The sequence below is a fragment of the Ursus americanus genome, chromosome 18 (genome assembly GCF_024610735.1).
Source record: "Ursus americanus isolate L20-20 chromosome 18, mUrsAme1.1.p, whole genome shotgun sequence".
In the NCBI taxonomy this organism is placed as follows: Eukaryota; Metazoa; Chordata; class Mammalia; order Carnivora; family Ursidae; genus Ursus; species Ursus americanus.
Window position 1 is genome coordinate 1,640,136 of NC_142144.1, and position 19,886 is coordinate 1,660,021.

At 61.5% G+C, this 19,886-nt stretch overlaps 1 protein-coding gene across 1 annotated transcript in view; it reads left to right on the forward strand.

Annotated features, from left to right (window-relative positions):
- Window positions 1-219: 219 nt before the first annotated feature.
- NACC2 (NACC family member 2) overlaps window positions 220-19,886 on the forward strand; it is a 68,359-nt gene continuing 48,692 nt past the window's right edge. The window contains 1 exon segment of the mRNA XM_045803824.2: window positions 220-352. The gene's annotated coding sequence lies outside the window, so the exon portion shown is untranslated.

Genomic DNA, 19,886 nt, shown 5'->3' on the forward strand with positions numbered 1-19,886 from the left:
CTGGGAGAGGCGGGGGGCGGGGGGGAAGACTGCGCGGAGGGGCTGAGGGGCGCCGCCCCCTCACCCCCTCCCAGGGGCACCCCCCGTAACGCCCCGCGCCCCCTCCCCCCTCCAGCGCCTCCCCCCGCCCGTCCCGGCTCCCACCTGGCGGCGGGGCGGCGCGCCCCGGGGCGGCGAGTGCGCGCGCGCGGCTGGCGCGCTGTCCCTTTAAACGGCCCGCGGCGCCTCCCCGCGCCCCGCCCGCCGCGGTGCGGCCGGTGCTGGGCGAGGCCGGAGAAAGTCCATGTGAGCCGGAGCGCGGGGACGCGAGACTTCCTGCCGCCGCAGGCCGGACCGGGCCGGGCGCCCGCAGGTACGCCCAACTTGGCGCCGCCGGCCGGGTCGCCGCCGCCGCACTTCCCGCAAACTCCGCGGCGCGCCGGGCCGCCTCCCTGCCGCAGTGCCCGCCGGCCGCCCGCAGCCCAAGTTCGCGCGGCGCGCCCGCCCGGCCGGGGAGGCGGCGGGGCCCGGCCTGGGGAGGCGCCGCCCCGCCCGCGCCGCCCCGAAGCGGGGCTGCGAGCGGGGCCCCGGGCGCCTCCCTCCCTCCCGGCCGGCGGGCGCGGGGCCCCGCTCGGGACGCCCGGCCTCCGCCCGAGCGCGCCGACCCGGCCCGGCCCTCCTGGAGCGGGGAGGCCCGGGCCCGGGCCAGGGTCCGAGACGGCCGCGCGGCTGCGCATCCGCCGGGCCGGCGCCTCTCCCTCCTGGTCCCGGTGGGCCCCTTTCCTGGGCGTCCCTGCACCCCCACCCCCGTCCCTCCTTCGTGCGGACCCCAACCTGGGGAGAACCTGGGGGCCGGCTGCCCCGGGAGGGCCCTCGCACCTGTCATCCGCTGCTCTGACCCTGCGGAGCTGAAGTCTTGTTGCTCAAGCCCCTTATCCGAGGACCTCAGAGGTGACCTCTGAGTCCGTTGCCGGCGCCCACGCCCATGACCCAGGCAGACGACCCAGGCTCTTCCGAAGTCGGCCGCGTTGGTGTGTGTGTAGGGGCGGGGGTCATGAGGTCAGAGGTCACCTCCGGGTCCCCTCTTCCGGGCTTCTCAGAAGTTTGGTCTTGGGGCTGGTGCTTGCCAGCTCTCTCCTGACGCCCTTTAATTAAACCTGTGGATTTGCAGTTGGTAGGTCCCCTGGAGCTGGCCTTACAGGCCATTCCCCCTGCCTCCATCCTCCTCCCTCTCCTGGGGCCCTCCAAACAGATGTTGTGGCCACATGGGCAGGTGGGCTCCTTTTTTCTAGTGGTAATTCTTGGGACTCTCTGGGCATCCGGCTGTGTGTCCCTGGCCCATTCTGTGTGGTGGGGGGCTGGGGGGGGGCTGGGGCACTGGAGGCTGGAGCTGGAGGTCCTTCCCGCCCTCAGTGTGCTCACCGTCCTCTGAAGCTGCTGTTTCTCAGCAGTCTGCAAGCACTCCAGTGTGCCCGCCCCTCTCCCGGCAGAGGGGGCAGAGGCCCAGGCCCAGGGCCCTCCTGCTTCCTGCGCCGCCCGCAGGCCCGCCCTTCTGGCTGGTCTGGTCTGGTCTGGTGTGGTCTGGTGTGGTGTGGGTCTCTCCCTAGGTCTTCCCTCTTTACCCCTACCCCTTCCTCCTCCTCTTCTCCTCTCGAGCCCCTGACCCCCTCCCCACCCTCTCCACGGTACCCAGATGATGGCAGCAGGGGGTTCTCAGCACTCACTGTCACTTCAGTCGCACAAGGAGGCCAGGAGACGTAGTCTGTTACTGGCTCCATTTCACAGGTGAGGAAACAGCTTGGCACGCAGGAGCCAGGTAAAGGGCCAGGCAGCGGGCACTGCCTCCTGCCTTCCAAAGAGCCACCTTATGCCTTCTCCCTGCGGCCCCCTGTGGCGCCTGTCCCTCCCAGGAGGTCCTTTGGCATTTTGGTAGGGTCATTCCACTGTTGGGTGGCTCCTCGGCTGGAGTCTGAGCAAAGGAAATAGGAGGAGGAGACCCAAGGTGCTGGGCCCCTGCTCTCTCGGTAAGCCTGCTGGAAGGAGCACAACGAGGTATCACTTGTCACCTCTCAGTGGAGATCCGCTCTCCGTGGTCACGCCCGGGGCAGAGGCGGCGCTGACTTGAGCGGCTCTGCCCATCCTCTTCCGCAGCCATTTGGCGGCTTCTGAAGACGGTTGGTGAAGAGCACTCCTGCTGTAACTGACCCGGGGGCTGCTTGAGGGTGTCTCCAGTTTCTTTCCCCGGTTTCCAGCTAAAACATGAGCACGCATTACTCACGGAAGGGGGTGACAGCAAAGCGCCGAGCTGGCATCTGTGGCCCGGGCTCCTCTTGATCCTTGGCTTCAGGGTCCCGCCTGCCTGCCTTGCGTCCTGGGCTTAGCTGAGCCCAGTACCCACCCGTGGGACAGGAGATGACACTGTGGCGTTGACCGTTTCCAGAACGTTTCCAGGGCTCCACCCCACACCCCTGCCTCTGAGGCCTGTGTGCCCCGGAATGCAGAGTTGGGGTGGGCGGTGAGGGCCAGCCCCAGGCCCCCTGTTGGAGTCCCCGGCACTAGCCGTGGACGAGGGCAGAAGCCTCCGTGCCAGGGCAGCCTCCTCTACGGCCCACCCCCAGAGTGGGGCCCTTCCACCTGGGCCTCCCCTCTCTGGGCTCTCTCTGCGTTCTGTGGTGGGGCAGGGCTGCAGGGGGTGGGGGTGGCCGCCCAGGCTGGTGGCGGCTGTGGTGACGGTCTGCTGGAGTACAGCACAGAGGTCGCCGGCAGGAGGGACACGGTGGCTCTTGGGAAGGCAGGAGGCAGCGCCCGCTCCTGACCCTTTACCTGGCTCCTGGGTGGCAAGCTGTTTCTTCACCTGTGAAATGGAGCCAGTAGCAGACTACGTCTCCTGGCCTCCTTGTGTGACTGAAGTGACAGTGAGTGCTGAGAACCCCCTGCTGCCATCATCTGGGCACCCTGGGGAGGGTGGGGAGGAGGTCAGGGGCTCAAGAGGAGAGGAGGAGGAGGAAGGGGTAGGGGTGCAGAGGGCAGACCTGGGGAGAGACCCACGCTAGATGATGGTCCCGCACCCCGGAACACCGCGTGTTGACCCCCGTGCAGTGGGAATACGTGGCAGGTTTGGCCGTCGCTAGGTTCTGGGGTCACGACAAGCTGCTTTTGGGTTCAGGGTAGTGTTGGCCACCTGGCTCGTGTCTGAGGCTGCTCTTCCAGGCCTGGGCTTTTGGAGGGGAGCACGGTCCTGTGACGTGCGGCTGCTGGGGGGGGGGGGTCCCACGGCAGGAGCAGGTGCCACCAGTCCCTGGCCAGATGCTGAGCTGCTCCTGTGAGCTATCTCCTCCAGCCCTGGGCGGCCCCACTCTGGGAGCTGGTGAAGTCCGGCTGGGGCTGGGGAGTGGCCTCGGCCTGTTCAGGGCTGGCTGGGTTGGGCCTCTCACGCACCTCGGCCTGCAGGGTCTGCAGAGCACTTGTCCTGGGCCCTCCTGGAGCCCCTCGCCCCCCACTGTGCTACACCCCTATGTGGCCAGCCCCCCCCCATTCCTCCCCAAGATGAGCAGTCTGGCCCTCAGGTACTTCTGGTGCGGCTCGGCTTGGGGCTACAGCCCATTGTCTGTTCCGGTCTACATCTCCATTCTGGGGCGTGTGGGCCCCACCCTGTGACCCGCGGGCGAGGCCTGTGTGTCCTGGGCCACCGAGGGTGTGCCTGAAAGTTAGGTCCTCCCCCGACGCGGACCTGGGCTCCAGGGACCCTGGGTGCATTCTGGGGAGAGCATCCAGCTTCGCCACCCAGGGCAGGGCAGGGATCCTGGCGATCTCGGTTTCTCTTAGCAAATGCCTTCTCTCACCAGGCCTGGCTCTCCGGCTCTTTGTAAACTCTGGTGCCCTGCTGGCCAGGGCACCCTCCTTGTGTGTCCTGCGGCTGCTGTATGCTGGGAGCTGGGCTTCCTCCGCGGGGGCCTCTGGCCTTTGTGCTTGCGAGTTCAGGTTTTGGAAGTGAGGCCCTGAGTGTGAGGGTCTGGCTGGCTGTGGGTGGCCAGAGGGGTCTGGAAGTAGTGGTCATTGACATTTGGGATGTGAACTTTGGAGTGGGGCTCCCTGGTGGCCGCCGCGGTGGTTAGCATCTTCAGAGTGGGGCAGTGTCCTTGAGGACAAGGGCAGCGGGAGCACATCTGAGCGGGAGAAGGAATGGAGGGGGCTCTGACCGTGACCCCGGGCTCTCTTGGCCCCTCCCTGCCCCACCCCTGTGCGTGCAGGCTGGCCCTGGATCCAGGCAAGGAAGCTGTGAGGCAGGAGCTGGAGCGGTGGGGCTCTCCCAGGTCACATCCCGCCCGGAGCTATGTGACCTTGGATGCTGAACCACCCTCTCTGAGCCCCACCCTGGCCTGTGTGTTTCCCTGGGTAGTAGTAGCTTCCTTATTTCTTCGCTGGCTGAAGGTGAGCAGGCCCGGCCTCAGGCCTCTGTGCAGGTTGGGCCCAGCCTGGGGGCCCTCTCGGGACGACCCCTCCCTATAAGTGGGCAGGAGCCAGTGAGGAGCACGTGTCCCTTTAAGGGGAGGCTGCTTCTCCGTGGCTCCAGGGAGGACGCAGGCATGCTTTTCTCTGAGGCGTTGTTCTCTGGTCCCAGGGGGAGGAGAGGCTGGCTCTGGGTCTCTGAAGGAATCTTCCCCCTCCCCCTCGGCCCTGGGCCCTGGCATCCAGGAGGGCACATGGCCATGGAAGGGCCCCGCCCAGCGCCTGCCTGTGTGCCTGGGAAGCAGGCAGGTCGGGGGCGGGGACCGCAGGGGCCTGAAAGTGCCCATATATAGTCACTGGGTTTGAGCGGAGTCTGCTGCCGAGCTGTGTCCCAGGCCCCGGGCTGGCCGGCCCCCAGGCCCAGCACCAGGCCCAGCCACCAAGTCCCTGAGGGAGGCCTTGCCTCGGGGGTGGGAGGTGTTGCGGAGAGGAGAGAGGGATTCGGGGCACACCATCAGGTAGACTAGGGGCGGCGCTCTGTGAGTGTTTGTTGATTGAAAATAAAAATCTCTTTAGTCCTCCGTAGTCAGGACCAGGTGTATTTCTGGAAACACCGTCCTTGAGAGTTGGAGCCCTTCGTATGTTGCTGCCCCATCGACGAGAGCTGCTCGGGGTCCCTCCCCGTGGGGCCTGCTCGTCCGCAACCCCAGCCTTGGCCCCACAAAATGCCGGTGTTACGGTGATGCCCCAGCTGCCCCCTGCCCACCCCCCAGCACCAGGGGCCGTCCACTCTGACGGCTGGCGCCCTTTGGATGACGCAAACCTCCCTCCGTCTCCTAGATGCTCCTGGGAGTCTGGACTGTGGGGTGCCCCCGTGCCTGTAGGTCGGGAGCAGGACATTGCCCTGGGTCTTTGTGGCATGCGGGCCCTCCTGGGGCTCTCTGCCCTGGCCCTCAGCTTCTGCCCCTGCTGTCCCTCTTCTTTGCCCCGTCCGTCCCTGTGCCAGGAAGGGAGAAGTACCCGCCTCTCCGCATTCCTGACTTTTGTGCCGTTAAAAAATCACAATGTTAACATAGTTTTGCTCATTTCATTTAGTTTCCATTGCTCTGCTGAGCGCCTTTGTTAAATCGTGTATACTGATACTTTTTGTTGTGTCAGCAGTTTTTTCTTCCCTTTTTTTGGATATAAAGCCATTAGAGAGGCAAGATTAAAAAGATACATTACAATTAAAATGTTAATGAAATCTGCATCATACAACTTTTGAAGCCCTTTAGGCATTAATCTTGCCTGTGTCATGTCCATTAACTTCGGCGTTCTTGTTCCACACTGACCCCTGCTGAGAGATTCGTGCTATAATTGGATTTTTTTTAATAAAAAAAGAAGAAAAAAGCTTTTAAGAAAATAAAGGGAGAGTGGTGGCCCTGGCTCCTAAGCAAAGGGAGAGGGGAGCAGGGGAGTATGAGGCCTCCCCTGCGGGGCTGCCCCTCTGAGCAGGATGGGGACCCCTGCCCCTCCGGCTCCCGGTTCCCTGCGGCTGTCCCGGGGGCGGGTCTCTTCTGCCCCTCAGGCCATCTGCACCAGGCCCCCCAGGTCGCTGCGACGGGACCCCCTCCCCCTGCTGTTGGACAAGCCATGCCTGGGGTGTGGGTGTGAGAGTCAAGGCTGAGCTCACCTGCCTGGGGAGAGGGTGCAGAGCCCAGCTGCTGGGTGAGGGGTGACGGGAGCACTGCCAGCCAGGCCCTCCGTGGGACATGAAAGGGCCGAGGGCTCCAAAGCCTAGAGTTTGGGTTCTCAGAATTGTGCATCCCATGGAAGTCTGGCCTGGGCACTGGGGTCTCCAGCATGAGGCTGGGGCTGGGGACTATGGGAAGGGGGCACCCCTCTTGTCTACTGTCAGGGCAGTCGGGACCCCTGGCAAGAGTGGGTGGTAGGTGCCCTGGTGAAGTTCTCTGTGCGGACTCCCCCTGGGCGGGGGCAGTGCCCAAGCTGGGCAGGGTGCCGCGGCCTGGGTGAGCCTGGGGTCCGGGGTGGCGTGTGGCCTGTGGTGTCTGGGTCTGGCCGGCGGGGCGGGCTTTCCCGGACCCCAGTGCTGCAGTCACAGCCGTCACTGGGAAGCTGGTCAGGTGGTTGGCAGTGGGGCTGCTACAGACAGATTTCATGTCTGTGTGTTTTTGCAACACCTTTCTATAAAGGGAAACATAATTTAAAATATGATTACTTAGTGTTGTAACAGCCGCCTCAGCGCTCCACGCTATGCCGAGATCATTATCAGAGGCTGATATTAACTTGCAAAGAATATTATGCAAATTGCCCGCTGGCTCCTCTAGGAAACCTGCTCCCCAGATGGGCGTGGGGCACGGGCCGTGCCTGCGGGGGGAGCTGAGGGACACTGGGAGCAGGGGTCGCCCAGACCCAGTGGAAGCTTCAAGGAGCTCTCAGCCTCCAAGCTGGCCGCTGGGTGTGGTGATGTTTGTTGAGTGCGTAGTGCCCACGTGCTGGGACCTGGCCTTCCCAGAGGTCCCTGGGATCCCTGCAGGTAGCCCAGTGGTGTGGCTCACTGTGACCGGATCTGGGAGTAACCGGACCTAGGGGTTCATGAGCCCCAAGCACGGGTCATTTCCCGGAGGGAGGGACTGAGGTCACAGACCCCGCCCTGCCCCCCTGGGTGCAGAGGCCATCGGCTGATTTAGCAACCTGGCTTTGCATCATGCAGGGGCTTGGGGCAGCCCCCAAGGGGCTGTCCTTGGGTCTGCGTTGTGGTGTGGACTGTCCACTCACAGTCATGCCCTTGGGGAGAGAGGCGGGGTGGCCAGAGTCTGAGGACGGCTCTCTCTCACCAGCCCCCAGCTGGTCCTGATGCGGGGGCGGGGGGATGGGGGGCCGCAGTTTAATGGCTTTAGAATTTCCTTCCAAATGCTGTCTCCCACTGTCTGGAAGAAGTCGGACAGAGCAAGTTTGGGGTAAAAAACATCCCTGAGTGCACATGGCAGAACCCATTCATGGGTTCTCAGAAGTAGCGTCCAACTGGAACTGTGGAAGCCTGGTGGTACCCAGAACCTCAGATCTCCCGCACTTCCCGCGAGCGTGGTCATAAGTGGGCAAGGTCATAAGTGGGCAAGGTCAGGAAGCCGGGGACCTGGCACAGGGGTGTGCCGTGCCCCCCAGAGTGGACGCTTGCTCTCCCTCAGGGCCGCACAGGCAGGAAGAGGACAGGGTTTTGGAGGCAGCCTGGACTGGATGGGACCTTGACAGTTGCCACGATCCTGTCGGGGCTGTCCAGGGCTGTGCCCGTCCAAGCAGCTGCTTTCTGCAGAGTCTGGGCATGTCATCTTGGGATTTTTTGAACCCTGTTCCTCACTGTGCTGCTGTGGGACCCCAGGCAAACACGGTGGCCTCCCCAGGCCTCAGTTTCTCCACATGTAAAATGGAGAAGAGCTTTGAAGGAGATGCAGACGCTGGGTTGTCAGCCCCGCTTTCTGGCCACCGGGGCAATGGTGCTCCAGGCGCGAACGCTGTGGCTGGAGGGTGGCCTGCTGTCGCCCACGGTGACTGGAGAGTGCTGCTCTCCTTCCTGTGAAGCTCCTCCCCTGCTGCTGTGCCCCCTCCCCATTTTGTGACCGCTGCTCTGTGGGCTCCAGGAGGGCGGGGATGGCTGGCGGGCAGGGAGGGCGTGAGCCTTACGGGCACCCTGGCGTGTGTGGCCCTGGCAGCTGACCATACAGCTGGTGGCTTTGCAGCGACAGAAGTTCACTCTCCACCATTCTGGGGGCGGGAGACCCAGAGTCAAGGAGTGGGCCGGGCTGGTTCCTTCTGGAGGCTCCAGGGCAGAGCTTCTGCTGGTGCTGGCGGTCCTTGCGTCCCTTGGCTTGTAGACACATCCCTGCTGTTTCTGCCTCGGTTGTCCCACGGCCGGCCTCTCTCCGTGTCTGGGTTCAGATGTCCCTCTTCTTACGAGGACACCAGTCACGGGTGCCGGGCCCACCCCCAGTCCACAGAGGCCTCGTGTCCATCCTTAACTGATCACATCTGCGAAGACTCTGTCTCCACGTAAGGTCCCGTTGTGAGGACCTGACCGGACGTGAATTTGGGAGATGCTGTCAGTCCAGTGGGGGGGGGGGGTCACAGAGACCTCCCATGCCTGGCGGGGAGGAGGTGCCGTTTGGGAAGTCGGGGAGGGGGACTTGCCAAGATAGGCCTTTTGGCTCTGCCCTGTGCTTGCCCAGGAGGGTGGGCAGCCAGACACATGGGCAGTGGCCACTGCTCAGACGAGTACCGGACGGCAGGGCTGAAGGGCCAGTACCCCCGTTGGGAACTCTAGAAGGAGCTTTGTTTTCAGGACCAAAGCCGGGGTCGAGGGCAGGAAATGGGGCCATGGGCGGAGGAAGAGTTTCCTGAGACACAGTGTCTATGGTTATGTAAGTTTTGGGACAGGAGGCAGAATTTGTGTTAATTGTTGTAACCTAGTTTAGTTGGCCAGTCCCTGTCATGTGAAGGGGCCAGGAAAGGCGTGTCGGTCACAGAGGAGTCCTCAGGGCTGGGCCTGGCTGTGTGCTGGGTCCCAAACTGTAGCACAGACGGGGGCCACTGGGGCCCTGTGGCCCCTCCTCCATCCCCCAGAAGGAAAGTGAGCTCATGAAGGGAGGGAAGTAACCGAGCAGAAGAGGCGGGTCCCCAGGGTGGGCTGGAGGTGGGCTGCTGCGTCCAGGCCGGAGGGTGTGGGAGCGAGAGGTGGTGCTTCCCTTGGGGTCCACACCAGGCCAGACCTTGACGGGCCCCCACCCCCGGACCCAGGACCACAAGAAGCAGGCATCTGGCCCTGGAGAGATGAGATTCAGGCTTTGGGGCCCTTCTTGGTGCAGGAGCAGCACCCCTGGTCTCTCCCCACGCCTCTCCAAACCACCCAGACCGAGCTGGGCCAGGCTGGACTGCAGAGGGAGGGCCCCCGGTCATGGGGCCGCCCTGATTTTGCTCTGGGTCTCCTGTCAGATTAATAACTCAGGAAAATGGAAAGGGACTCTTTCTGGAACGATTTGAGAATAAGTTGCCCTGAGTAGTCACCGGTCGGATGCGCGAGCAGCTGGTGGTGGCAGAGACCGCCTGCTAACCGCCCGCTAACCGCCCGCTAACCGCCCGCTAACCCGGGCTCACCCCTCGCAGCCGGAGTGTCGCTGTGGCTCCACGTCCCAGGCTTGTGCCAGGGCTGCCTTTAAAGTTGTAATTCAAAAGAATTCTAGTTACTTAGGTATAAAATTTACCGTTTTATCCAGTTTTAAGCGCAGTCCAGGTGCGTCAAGTGCATTCACACTGTTGTGCAGGCGTCCCTCCGTCCGTCCCTCCATCTGTCCCCTCCGTCCATCCCCAGAACGTGGTCATCTTCTCAGACTGGACTCGGTCCTGTTACACACGGTCCCCCAGCCCCCCCCCCCCACCTCTTGAGTGTTTTTCTTCCCCTCTCTACCTTTACTGTGGTCAACAATGCATGACATCTCATCTGCTGTCTGGACTGTTTCAAAGTGTGTGGTTCGGTGCTGCTAAGCGATCGGCCGCCCTCCGTCTCCAGGACTTGTCCTCGGGCAAATAGGAAACTGGTCCCCACGAGACAGCAGCTCCCCTCCACTGCCCCAGGGCTTCAAGGGAGCAGATCCTGCGGCATTTGTCCTTCTGCGTCCGGCTGCCCTCACGGAGCGCGGTGTCGTCCTTCCAGGAGCACGGTGTCGGGGATTCCGGCCTTTTACGGCTGAGCCACGTTGCACGCTGTGGACCGACCACGTTTGCTTGCCCATGGCTCTGTCGATGGACACTTGGGTCATTTCCACTTTTGGGCTTTGTGAGTATGCTGCTGGGAGCGTGGGTGTGCTCTTACGTGTCTGAGCCTTACTGTGGCTCTTAGGCTCCCTCAGTCTGGAACCTTCTGTGGTCTTCCGTGGCTCTGGTGACCTTGACTCTGGAATCCTGGCCAGTTTTGTCTACTGCTCCCGGCCTGGGTCTGTGAGGCTGCCGCGTGGCCCTGGGCAGTGCATCTCGGGTAGGGACGTTGCAGTGCATGACTGGTGCGTCCGGTCAGTGGGGGACCCCCTGCCTGATGGGTGCGTTTCCACAGCAGCCCCCAGCAGCCGAGTCCGTGGTTGCAGCAAGGGGTGGGGGTGGTGGGCACACAGGACCCTGTGCGTGTGGAAGGATTTGGGTCTCTGGGTTGCGGGGTGAGTGACGAGGGCCCAGAGGGGTGACGCTGTGGTCCCTCAGAACCGCCGCGCCCAGAGGCGGGTCTCGCCCCAGCGTGTGAGGGCGAGGAGGTACCCCAGCCTCTGCCCAGGATGTCGGCGCGGGGCAGTGGGTGCGGGGAGCAGGGCGGCGGCTTGCTCAGCCCCGCGTACCTGTCTCCCCTGACCCGGCGTGCGCCCAGGGCCAGCCTCATTCCCGAGGGACACGGCCAGGTCTGGGCAGACCGTCTGAAACCAGTGGGTCCCCATCCCCTCAGAGCCAGGTCAGGGTTGGTGTCGGCATCTGTGTATTTCCTGGAGGCCCCCCAGCTACGTGGCCTCAAACAGCAGAACTTTGTGCTGACCAGGGTCTGGAGGTCAAGGTGTCCCAGGGCCCTGCTCCCTCCCAGGCCCTCCCAGCCTCTAGCAGCTGCGGGCCTGGGCATTCCCTGGTTCCCACCACACCCCTCCCATCCTGCCTCTGTGGCCAGCCCCTGTGTCCGCAGCTCCTTCCCAGGGCATACGCCTCACCCTCAGTCTGGCTGGACGGACCGCCCCTGCAGAGACCGGGGTTCCAGTGAGATCACATCGTGAGCCTCCAGGGGACCCTGCGCCAGCACGGGAGCCTCCTCCCTCTCCCACCCCCTGGTCTCGGAGGGAACAGCAGAGCCGGCCCCCTGAGCCCTGGTCTGGGGTTGTGCCTCCTGCCTCCTGCCTGGGCTCCCCTCTGTCTCCGGAGCTGAGGAGGGCCGCGGGGTTGGCAGCCCCGGGGGGCCGGTACCCTTGTAGTCCGCTCTGGAGCAGAGCCGAGGGGTCTGTGAGCGTCTGCACAGCTCAGACGGAGCGCAAGTGACTGCAGCCGTGAGACACAGGCTCGTTCCTCCTGCTCCAAGATTCCACGGGATCCAGGCAGTCAGCACAAAATCCTAGTCGTAAAGTGGGCCATACGTGAGGGTAAAGTTAGCAAAATGAAATCAGCCGTTCTTGGAAATGTGTTTTTCTTTGGGGAGAAGGAAGGAAGCAAACACCCAGGGCCCAGGGGGTGGCCGGCAGGACCGCCGGGGCTGCCAGCCCACCCCACCCGAGGGTGTGAAGGTGGGAGCAAAGGACGGGGGCTGGGGCTCTGCAGTGGCCTGCCGGCTGCCGAGGGGCACTGTGGGCCTGTCCCTGGGGGTCCAGGAGGCCCAGGTCTCCCCACCAGCCGTCCCAGGGGTCGTGCTGTCTTCAGGGAGCCCCACCTGGGGCAGCTGGGTGCTTCTCCATGACTCTGGGTGCTGTGCTCTGTGCATTACGGGCGAGGGCGCCCCGGGGCAGAGTGGGCATGGGTCAGCCTTCCCCAGGGGTCAGGCCGCTGTCCCCACCGAGGCATCAGGAGGAGGCAGGTGAAGTGGTGTCTGAGAGGTCCAGCCACCAGCTTGGGATGGTTGGCCGAGGTTTGGGATGGCACTGCTGGCTGCTCTCCTTGTCCTGGAGCCCTGTGGCCCTTTTAGGAGAACCCCCTACCGCCCCGTAGAGGGGCTGGGCAGGACGTTGGTGAGGAGCTGGCTCAGAGCTGCTGGTCTCTGGAGGGCGTCTGATAACTCCCCTCGTTTTGTGGAAGGAAAACAAGGCCCAGAGGGGGTGGGTCGAAGAGCTGAGCAGGGTGTAGTGATAGCCGCCCCACTGATGGTTGTTTTGGGGTCCCAGGGTCCTGCTCCCCGGGGGGGGGGGCTGGGGCAAAGACCACAGGGACTGTGCACAGGGGTGGTTGCCGCCTGCCCGCCCCCGCCCTGGATCTGCCTGGTTACATGGGGTCAGGCACATCCAGGTGGACAGAGCTCGGTCAGGGTGGACCTGGGCCTGCCACCCTGGGTCAGGATGACCCGCAGGAAGGGGCGGGGTGTCCTGGTCTGGGTGGGGTGGCGAGGTGGCGGTTGAGGGCACGGTCGCAAGGTGGGGCCACCCCTCCACCGGCTCTTGGGTTTTCCTAAAGGTTTCAGTTCATCCTCACGGTTTCTTAACTGCGCTTTCATAATAATTATAACTGAACGGAGCCACTGAGCGGGCTTGTTCAGAGCCCCAGCAGCTGTGATTACATTATAGTCACTGATTTCCAAGAAACCCCACAAGGGAATTCGTTAGAGCCCACAGTGGAGGCGGGCGCCCTGCACGTCTGAGCTGCCAGGCCTCGAGATGCTTCCCCTGTCTTCTGGACCACCAGCGAGCAGGGACAGCACAGGGACAGCACAGGGACAGAGGCACCCGCCAGGTCCTGCTGGAGCGGAGGTGGACCGGAGGGCGATGTTGGTGGGTCCTTGGTTAACGCACCCGCTGACCCCCGTCCGGCCTCTGCTCAGAGCCCTGCCTGGGGAGCTGGCTGCCCCGTGGCTCCCAGCTGCCTCTTTGCCTCTGTGTTTCCAGTGGCTTGGGGGCCTGGAGGTTCCCAAGGTGGGCGTCTGGGTTCTGAGTTTGGTTTGGTGTCCGCCCTTGGGAACACTTTCCCAGGTCCCTCGTCAGTCCTGGAATATGTGAGCTTGCGTGACCACGTCGTGTCTTTTCCCGAGACTGTTGGAGATCCTTGACCTTGGGCTGTGGTGTTTTAGGTCCCCTTCCATTTGTTGGAGCCCCCACCCATGGGGTTACTGTCCCCCTGCCTCTTAGAGGCTGTCCCCACGCACGCGGGCTCAGGGCTGCGCGTGATGGTGGGAAGACCAGTGGGGCTTCTGGTGCCGGCCCGGGGCCCAGAAAGGCTGTCCTTACGGTGATTAACAACACAGCAGTGTGGATACTGATTTGTTCTTAAATTTATAAAGTCAGCTTAACACTAGTGCTGGAAATGGGGTCTGTTTACCTGTTTACCTGTCAGTGACCTCCCGCCCCGTCACCGCAAAGTGGGAGGCCATAGTGCCTGCCTGCTCCATGGGGAGGGGTGCTTTGCTGGGTCTTGCAGGCGGCCCAGCTCGGGGGCCTGGCTTGTTGTCCTTTCCCTGAGCCCCCTCTGCCTGGGGTATCAGAGTGCTCCCCCATGTGTTTGGAGAGGACACCCCCCCCCATGTACCATCTGCCCCCCTAGAATAAGATAAGCAAGAGCCCCACAAGGTTTCCTGTGTTGGCTGAATTCCGCACAGTCTGGGTGGGGGTGGTCTGTATGCTTGCTGCAGAGTTGATGACAGTTGAAGACCCCAGTGTCGTGGGCTGACACTCAGGGAGGGCTGGCCACGCAGTTTTCCCTGGATAGAGCCTCACAGGGCGACAGAGGGAGGAGGGGCCCCACAGTTGCAAGTGGGACTCTTCCCGTGAGTGGACCTGGCTCCGCCTCAGTCCCAGTGGCCACGGGCTGCTTACTCCCATTCTTGCTCCAAGGCCAGCTGAGACGGGAGGGCCGGGCCGGGTGTCCTTCGTCCAGGCTGTACCTTGACGGGTCACGGGCTGAAGAGCCAGGGAGCCGGGCCCTCCCAAGGGTGTCCTGGGCAGCCCGGGGTCTGCAGGCTCTGCTCTGCTGGAGTTGAGCCTTTTGCTGGTGCGAGGCATCCCCTGTGGGAAGCCAGACAGCAGCCCCGCTGCCGATCCCACCAGGGAGCTGGCGGGCTGGCCTCCCCTCATGTCCCCAGCGGACTTCTTGAGGCCTTTGGCCCTCCCCTTGGCTCCTCGTGGCTCCTCGTGGTCAGTTTCCTCGCCCAGGACGGAATGCCCAGACGTTCAAGCGGGGGGTTTTCAGGTTCTGTGCCCTAAACTGATAGAGTGTGCACTTTGTTTTAAAAAGCCATGATTGAAGTCAAATTAACATATTTACCTTCAGTGCTCCCGGGGGAACCGTTAGGGAATCGGGGAGGTGCGGCAGCGGCGGGCACAGTGACGGCTGGCGGCGGCGGCGGCTCTCCTGGCTTCAGGGACAGGTGAAGGTCCTGTACCGGCCCCCAGGCTCCCCCCCGAGTCGTGGCGGCTCCTGGGCACCCTGCCCCCGGAGGAGATGGAGACTGGCTATGCTCTGGCCGCCCCACCCGCCTAGGCACCACGGGGCTGACACCCAGGGCCCTGAGCTTGCTCCTGGCACCGGCATGGGTCCCTCCAGTCCACGTGGCCTCAGTGGCTTGTGGCCCAGGAGCACTCAGTCCCGGAGTCCTGTCCAGATCAGGAGGCCTGATGTCCGCTCTCAAGATTCAGGTCCGGTTCCTGGGCCAGCGAGCCAGTTCCTTCCCCGCTCAGACCCTCGGCTTCCCTATCTGTAGAAGGGGGGCGGGGCGTTTCCCTGGAGCTTAAATAAAAAAGCCACGCAGGACCTGGACATTGAGGCCACGGCAGCAAGACTGGGATTATTCAGTGCCCGCCTGTATGTCGGCTCTCCCTGTGGACATGGAGTTGTGAGGTCTTGGAAATTTGGCTGAGGGGGTGACCTTCCTGGGGAGCCCCCTGCTGGGGCAGTGCAGGGTGGGGGTATGGGGACGCAGCCGCTGACCCCACCCCCCACGAACACTATTTTTTAAAAACTCATGCGTGGATTGTGGAGGTGCAGAAATGTGCATCACCAGAAGCTTTTAATACAGTGACATTTTTACCCATTTCCTCCCGTAAAGACATACGTGTGGCTCGCGCCGCACACAGCAGCGCCTGCCTCCACCCTCCCCTGCTCAGAGCGCCGTCGCTCACCTGTTCTGTTAGGCGCCGCCCGCCGTGCGCGTACAGGTCCTGCACGCAGAGTTGAACCCATTTTCATGCAGCTGACACATAGCCAGGTGCGGGGGGAGGGGAAAGTCAGGGTCAAAGTGCCACCCAGACCCTCTCCCCCCGGCCGGCCCACCCGCCAGCCGAGCTCCCAGCACCTGGACGGGTTTGCTGCTGTTGAATCTCAGGTGAGGGAGTGGGCTTGGCTCCCTTCGTCACTGCGTCCCTGTGGGCATCTGTTGTGCTGGGGCTGCTTGCCTGGCAGGGGTCCCTTGGGGACTCCCCACATCTTCAGCATCTAATCTGTTGCACTCTCTGGGGTCGGTCCAGCTTGGGGGCGCTGGTGGGCAGCCTCTGCCCTGGGGGAGGGTGCAGGTGGGTGCCCCCGCCTCGGAGGCCCTGCTCAGTCTCCCTGATGACTAATTCTCCCTGCCTCGCTTGGTGCCTCTGGATGCCCCCGCCCAGGGTCTGGTCTCGGCTTCCCCCCTCCCTGCTGATCGGTTTGTGGAGTTCTTGGGGCCACAGGTCCTTTTCTGTATAGGGACTGCAAAGGTCTCTTCCTCGTCCTCATCTGTCCTGTCTGAGCGCTGATCTTTTGAATTCTCGATGTCTGTGAAATGCAGTTTACCAACAATTTCCTTTACAGCTGGTGCTGTTAGTGTCCTGCTTGGGACCTTCTTACTGAAGGTCGTGTGTCCCTTCTGTTCCTGACATTGGACTCTTGCACCTTTCACATGGGGGTTTGATAAATTATTAGTTAAAAAATTTTAATGGTAAAACAGACATGACATAAAATGGATCATTTTAAGTATTTGTAAGTATACCGCTCGGGCGCCAGCGCATTCACACTGTTGGGCAGCTGTCCCCTCCGTCTGTCTCTAAAACGTGGTCGTCTTCCCACATTGGACTCTGTCCGCACTGAACACGGACCCTCCCCTCCCCCACTCCCTGTGTCTGTGGGTCAGACTCCCCTGGGGCCTCGGGGGAGTGGATCTTTCAGGACCGGTCCCTCTGCGCCCGGCTGATCTCACTCGGCACCGTGTCCTCCATGTTCATCCAAGTTGTAGCAGGTGTCGGGATTTCCTTCCGTTTTAAGGCTGAATTATGTTCCATGGTGTGGATGGGAAAGCTGGTTCAAAGAGCATTTGAGGAACTGAGTATTTATAGTCACTGAAGAAAGAGTGCTGGAGTCCGGTTGTTCAGTTAGTAACGAAATTGCTTAATGTCCCCAAGGGCAAGAAAGCCAGAGCCTTCGGGGTTCTCTTTGCTACTGGACAGAAATCATGGTTTGTGTCCCTTTTGGGCACAAATGTAAGTAAGGGCTGACACCACCTGGTCGGGGGCGTAATGAGTATCAAACAGCAAATCAAGCAGAAGGAGCTGAACTAATCCTCCTAATGAGACAATCCTCGGTGGGCTGCCGGACCCTTCCTCCCGTCACACAGGAAGGACACACAGTCACCCTTTGCCGTCTTTCCAAGTTTTGGATAATTCTTTTTGTGCTTGTAAATGATCTCCAAATACAGTTCTAGTTTTGATTTTTTCTAAAGATTTCATTTATTCATTTGAGAGAGCGAGAGAGCAGGGGGAGGGGCAGAGGGAGCTACAGACTCCCCACTGAGCAGGGAGCCCGATGTGGGGCTCCATCTCAGGCCTCTGGGATCGTGACCTGAGCTGAGGGCAGACGCCCGACCATCTGAGCCACCCAAGCGCCTTGAAAAGGCGCGTTTGCTGCATTCTGTCTGGTCGATTACGTGGCAGCAGAGGCACCCTGTGGGTATGGCCAGCAGCCCCATGGCTTGGGCGCTGGGCAGCCGGGGAGCCCCAGCAGCCTCGGTGACGGCGGGGGACACTTGTGCTTGCCTCAGTCTTCCCTGCAGAGCCCAGGAGGCTGTCTGTGTTCCGGAGACGCACCTGGGCCACCCAGTCAGCCAGTCCAGCTGGGTCCGGGTGCCGGAGGGGCAGGCTCTGCGGGAGCACAGCACGCAGCTCTGGGAAAGGCAGCGAGTCTCCGGGAAAGTATTGGCTTCTGAATCGCCAGCCTGGGGAGAAGGCGCTCGCGGGGTGCAGTGTCCCTTTGGAATATTCCCGTACCGCGAGCAGAAGAAGGGCTCGTCTCCACAGGGAGAGAGGGCTTTCCGGCCCAGAATTCCAGGACCAACACTCAGCAGTTCCGCGTCCCCCTCCCTGTGGTCCGTGTGGGCCTTGGTCTGCGGCCCACGTCCCTGTGGACTGAGAGGCGGCTGGACACCGGGTCCCCTTCCTGGGGGTGGCCTGTGTGGCACGCCTCCTCGCGAGTCGTCCATGCCTGGCTGGCAGCTTCCAGGGAGCCGGAGCCACCGCTGATGAGCATGCAGGGTCGGTTCCCCTCCCGGGGACCCTGCGACGCCAGCCCGGCGGACCTGAACCCCTGCACATAACTGGCCATGGCGTGAGGGTGTGATCGCTCCTTCCCCAGAGGGAGACCGCAAACGGACAGTGAGGAGAGACCAGTCTGGAGCTCCTGGGAGCAACACGGAAGGATTACGTTCCTGCGAACGGTGCTGGACGGTCCAAGCTTACTTAACCCGGGAGGGAGCGGGCTCCGCGGCTGCCGTCTCCTCCGGGGCAGCTCGGAAGGCGGTCAGGAACCCTGGGCGCAGCAGGAGAGCCAGCGAGCCCCGAGCCACACACCGCGGGAACTACAGAGGAGGGTCCGGAGGGTCACACGGAAGGTCCAGCTTGGGTCACTTCAGGGCCTGATTTGGAGAAGACGAGCGTGTCGTCAGAGGAGATCAACACTCTGAAAGCCGGACAGCGCCTGGTTTTGCCTGCGTGCCCATGGGTGGAATGATTATGAATGATCTCGGAAATCAGTAGCCCCTTGGTAAGAAAACGCCAATGCTTTGGGAGAGAAGAACTTGAAATTTAAAAAGTAGCCGAGATCTGGACACAGTGGTACAGAGCACCCGGAGTTTCTCGGGAGATCGGGGCACAGCCGTCGGGGCCGCGGGTGAGACGCTGCATCTGGCTGGCCGAGGGGCGCCCTTGTCCGCACGGCCCCGAGTTCAGGCTCACAGGCAGTAAAGGGCTCCCAGGACCTTTGAAAATACTCTCTTCTGTAATAACCCGCCAAAACAGAGCAAACTTTGCCAAAATTCTAATGTTTTGTGCCCTCTTTTCAGAGTTGTTATTTACAGGTATTATAAAGCAAGGGAAATAAAGATCACTTTCTGCAGATCTACAGTTTCCCATTTATCCGTTTGACATGTGTTGTCCTCCGTCCCCTTCACATTCTGGAACAGCCGGACGTTTGACCGTAAGCGCCTCTTTCCCCCTCGAGAACAGAAGCAGCCCCTTCGGTATGTCCTTGCATCTGTAGACACACTTCTTGGTCACCGTGGCACCTGATCGTGTCCCGTGTGCTTACGGCTTTTAAACTCGGTGATTGACTCTCTCTGACAAAGGGACCAGTGGACCTGCCTTTCGTGCCCCGCGTCCCGGCACAGGGGGCCCTCCGGGAGCCATTCCCACGTGCGAGTGTGCGCGTGCACGCAGACACACACCCCTGTGCCTCTCACACCTTGTCAGAGTGGCCAGCAAACGTGTCCGTCTGACCCGCGTGAGCACGGGTGGGCTGAACTGTCTGCTTCCTGATCGTGGTTTCGATCCTAGACTTAGGAGTTATGCAGCTAGCTGAACATTATTAATTAATTTAATATTAGTGTAGGGTGTTAAAGGGAGCAAGGATTTGGGAATCTTACTTTATGTTGACACGCTGAAGACCAACATAGTTGCTTTTTTTTTTTTAACTTCGTATTTTGAGATACTCCTAGATTCACATGCAGTCGTGAATAGTACAGAATGAGTGGAAACACAAAAAAAGTTGCATATCCCTATATTGGAGTGTTATTTGATCATAAAATGGAATGGGTGAATTTTATGGTGTATGGATCGGATCTCAGTACAGCTGTTACTGGGAGAGGGAGCACGGGGAGACCAGTGCACCGTCTCCAGAGGGCGCCCCGGGCCCCTCCCTCCCCAGTCCCTTGAGCCTCGCAGCCACCGCCTGGTCTCTCCCGCCAGCCATCCGTCTTCCCCCACCCTCTCCAGTGTTTGGTGGCATGGCTAGTTTGGTTCCATTCTGGTAAGTATGTAGTGTGTCTCGTTGTGGGTCATTTGCATTTCCTGATGGCTCCTGGTGGTGAAACTTGCACGCCCCTGTGTGCCGTCTGTAGGTCCTCTTCTCGGAAATGTCTCTGTGTCTTTGGCCGATGTTCTGATTGGATCGTGTTTTCCTGTTGAGTTGTGGGACTTCTTTATATAGCCTGTATACTAACCCTCGGTCGCCTCTGAGCCTGTGCTGTGTCTTTTCATCTTCCTCACAGGGTCTTTGGCCGAGCAGAAGTTTAGAATTTTGATAAACTCAAGTTTACGAGTTTTTGCTTAGGGGAGAACGCTGTGTCTAACCCTAGATTCTGAAGTTACTCACCTGTCCCTTTTTCTAGTTTTCAGCCACATGCAGATCTCAGTCCAATCTGGATTAATTTTGCACACGGCGTGAGGTTGGGTTCATTTGGTTTGCCTCTGGATGTGCACCTACCCCAGCACCACTCGCCGAAAAGCCTGGCTGTCCTT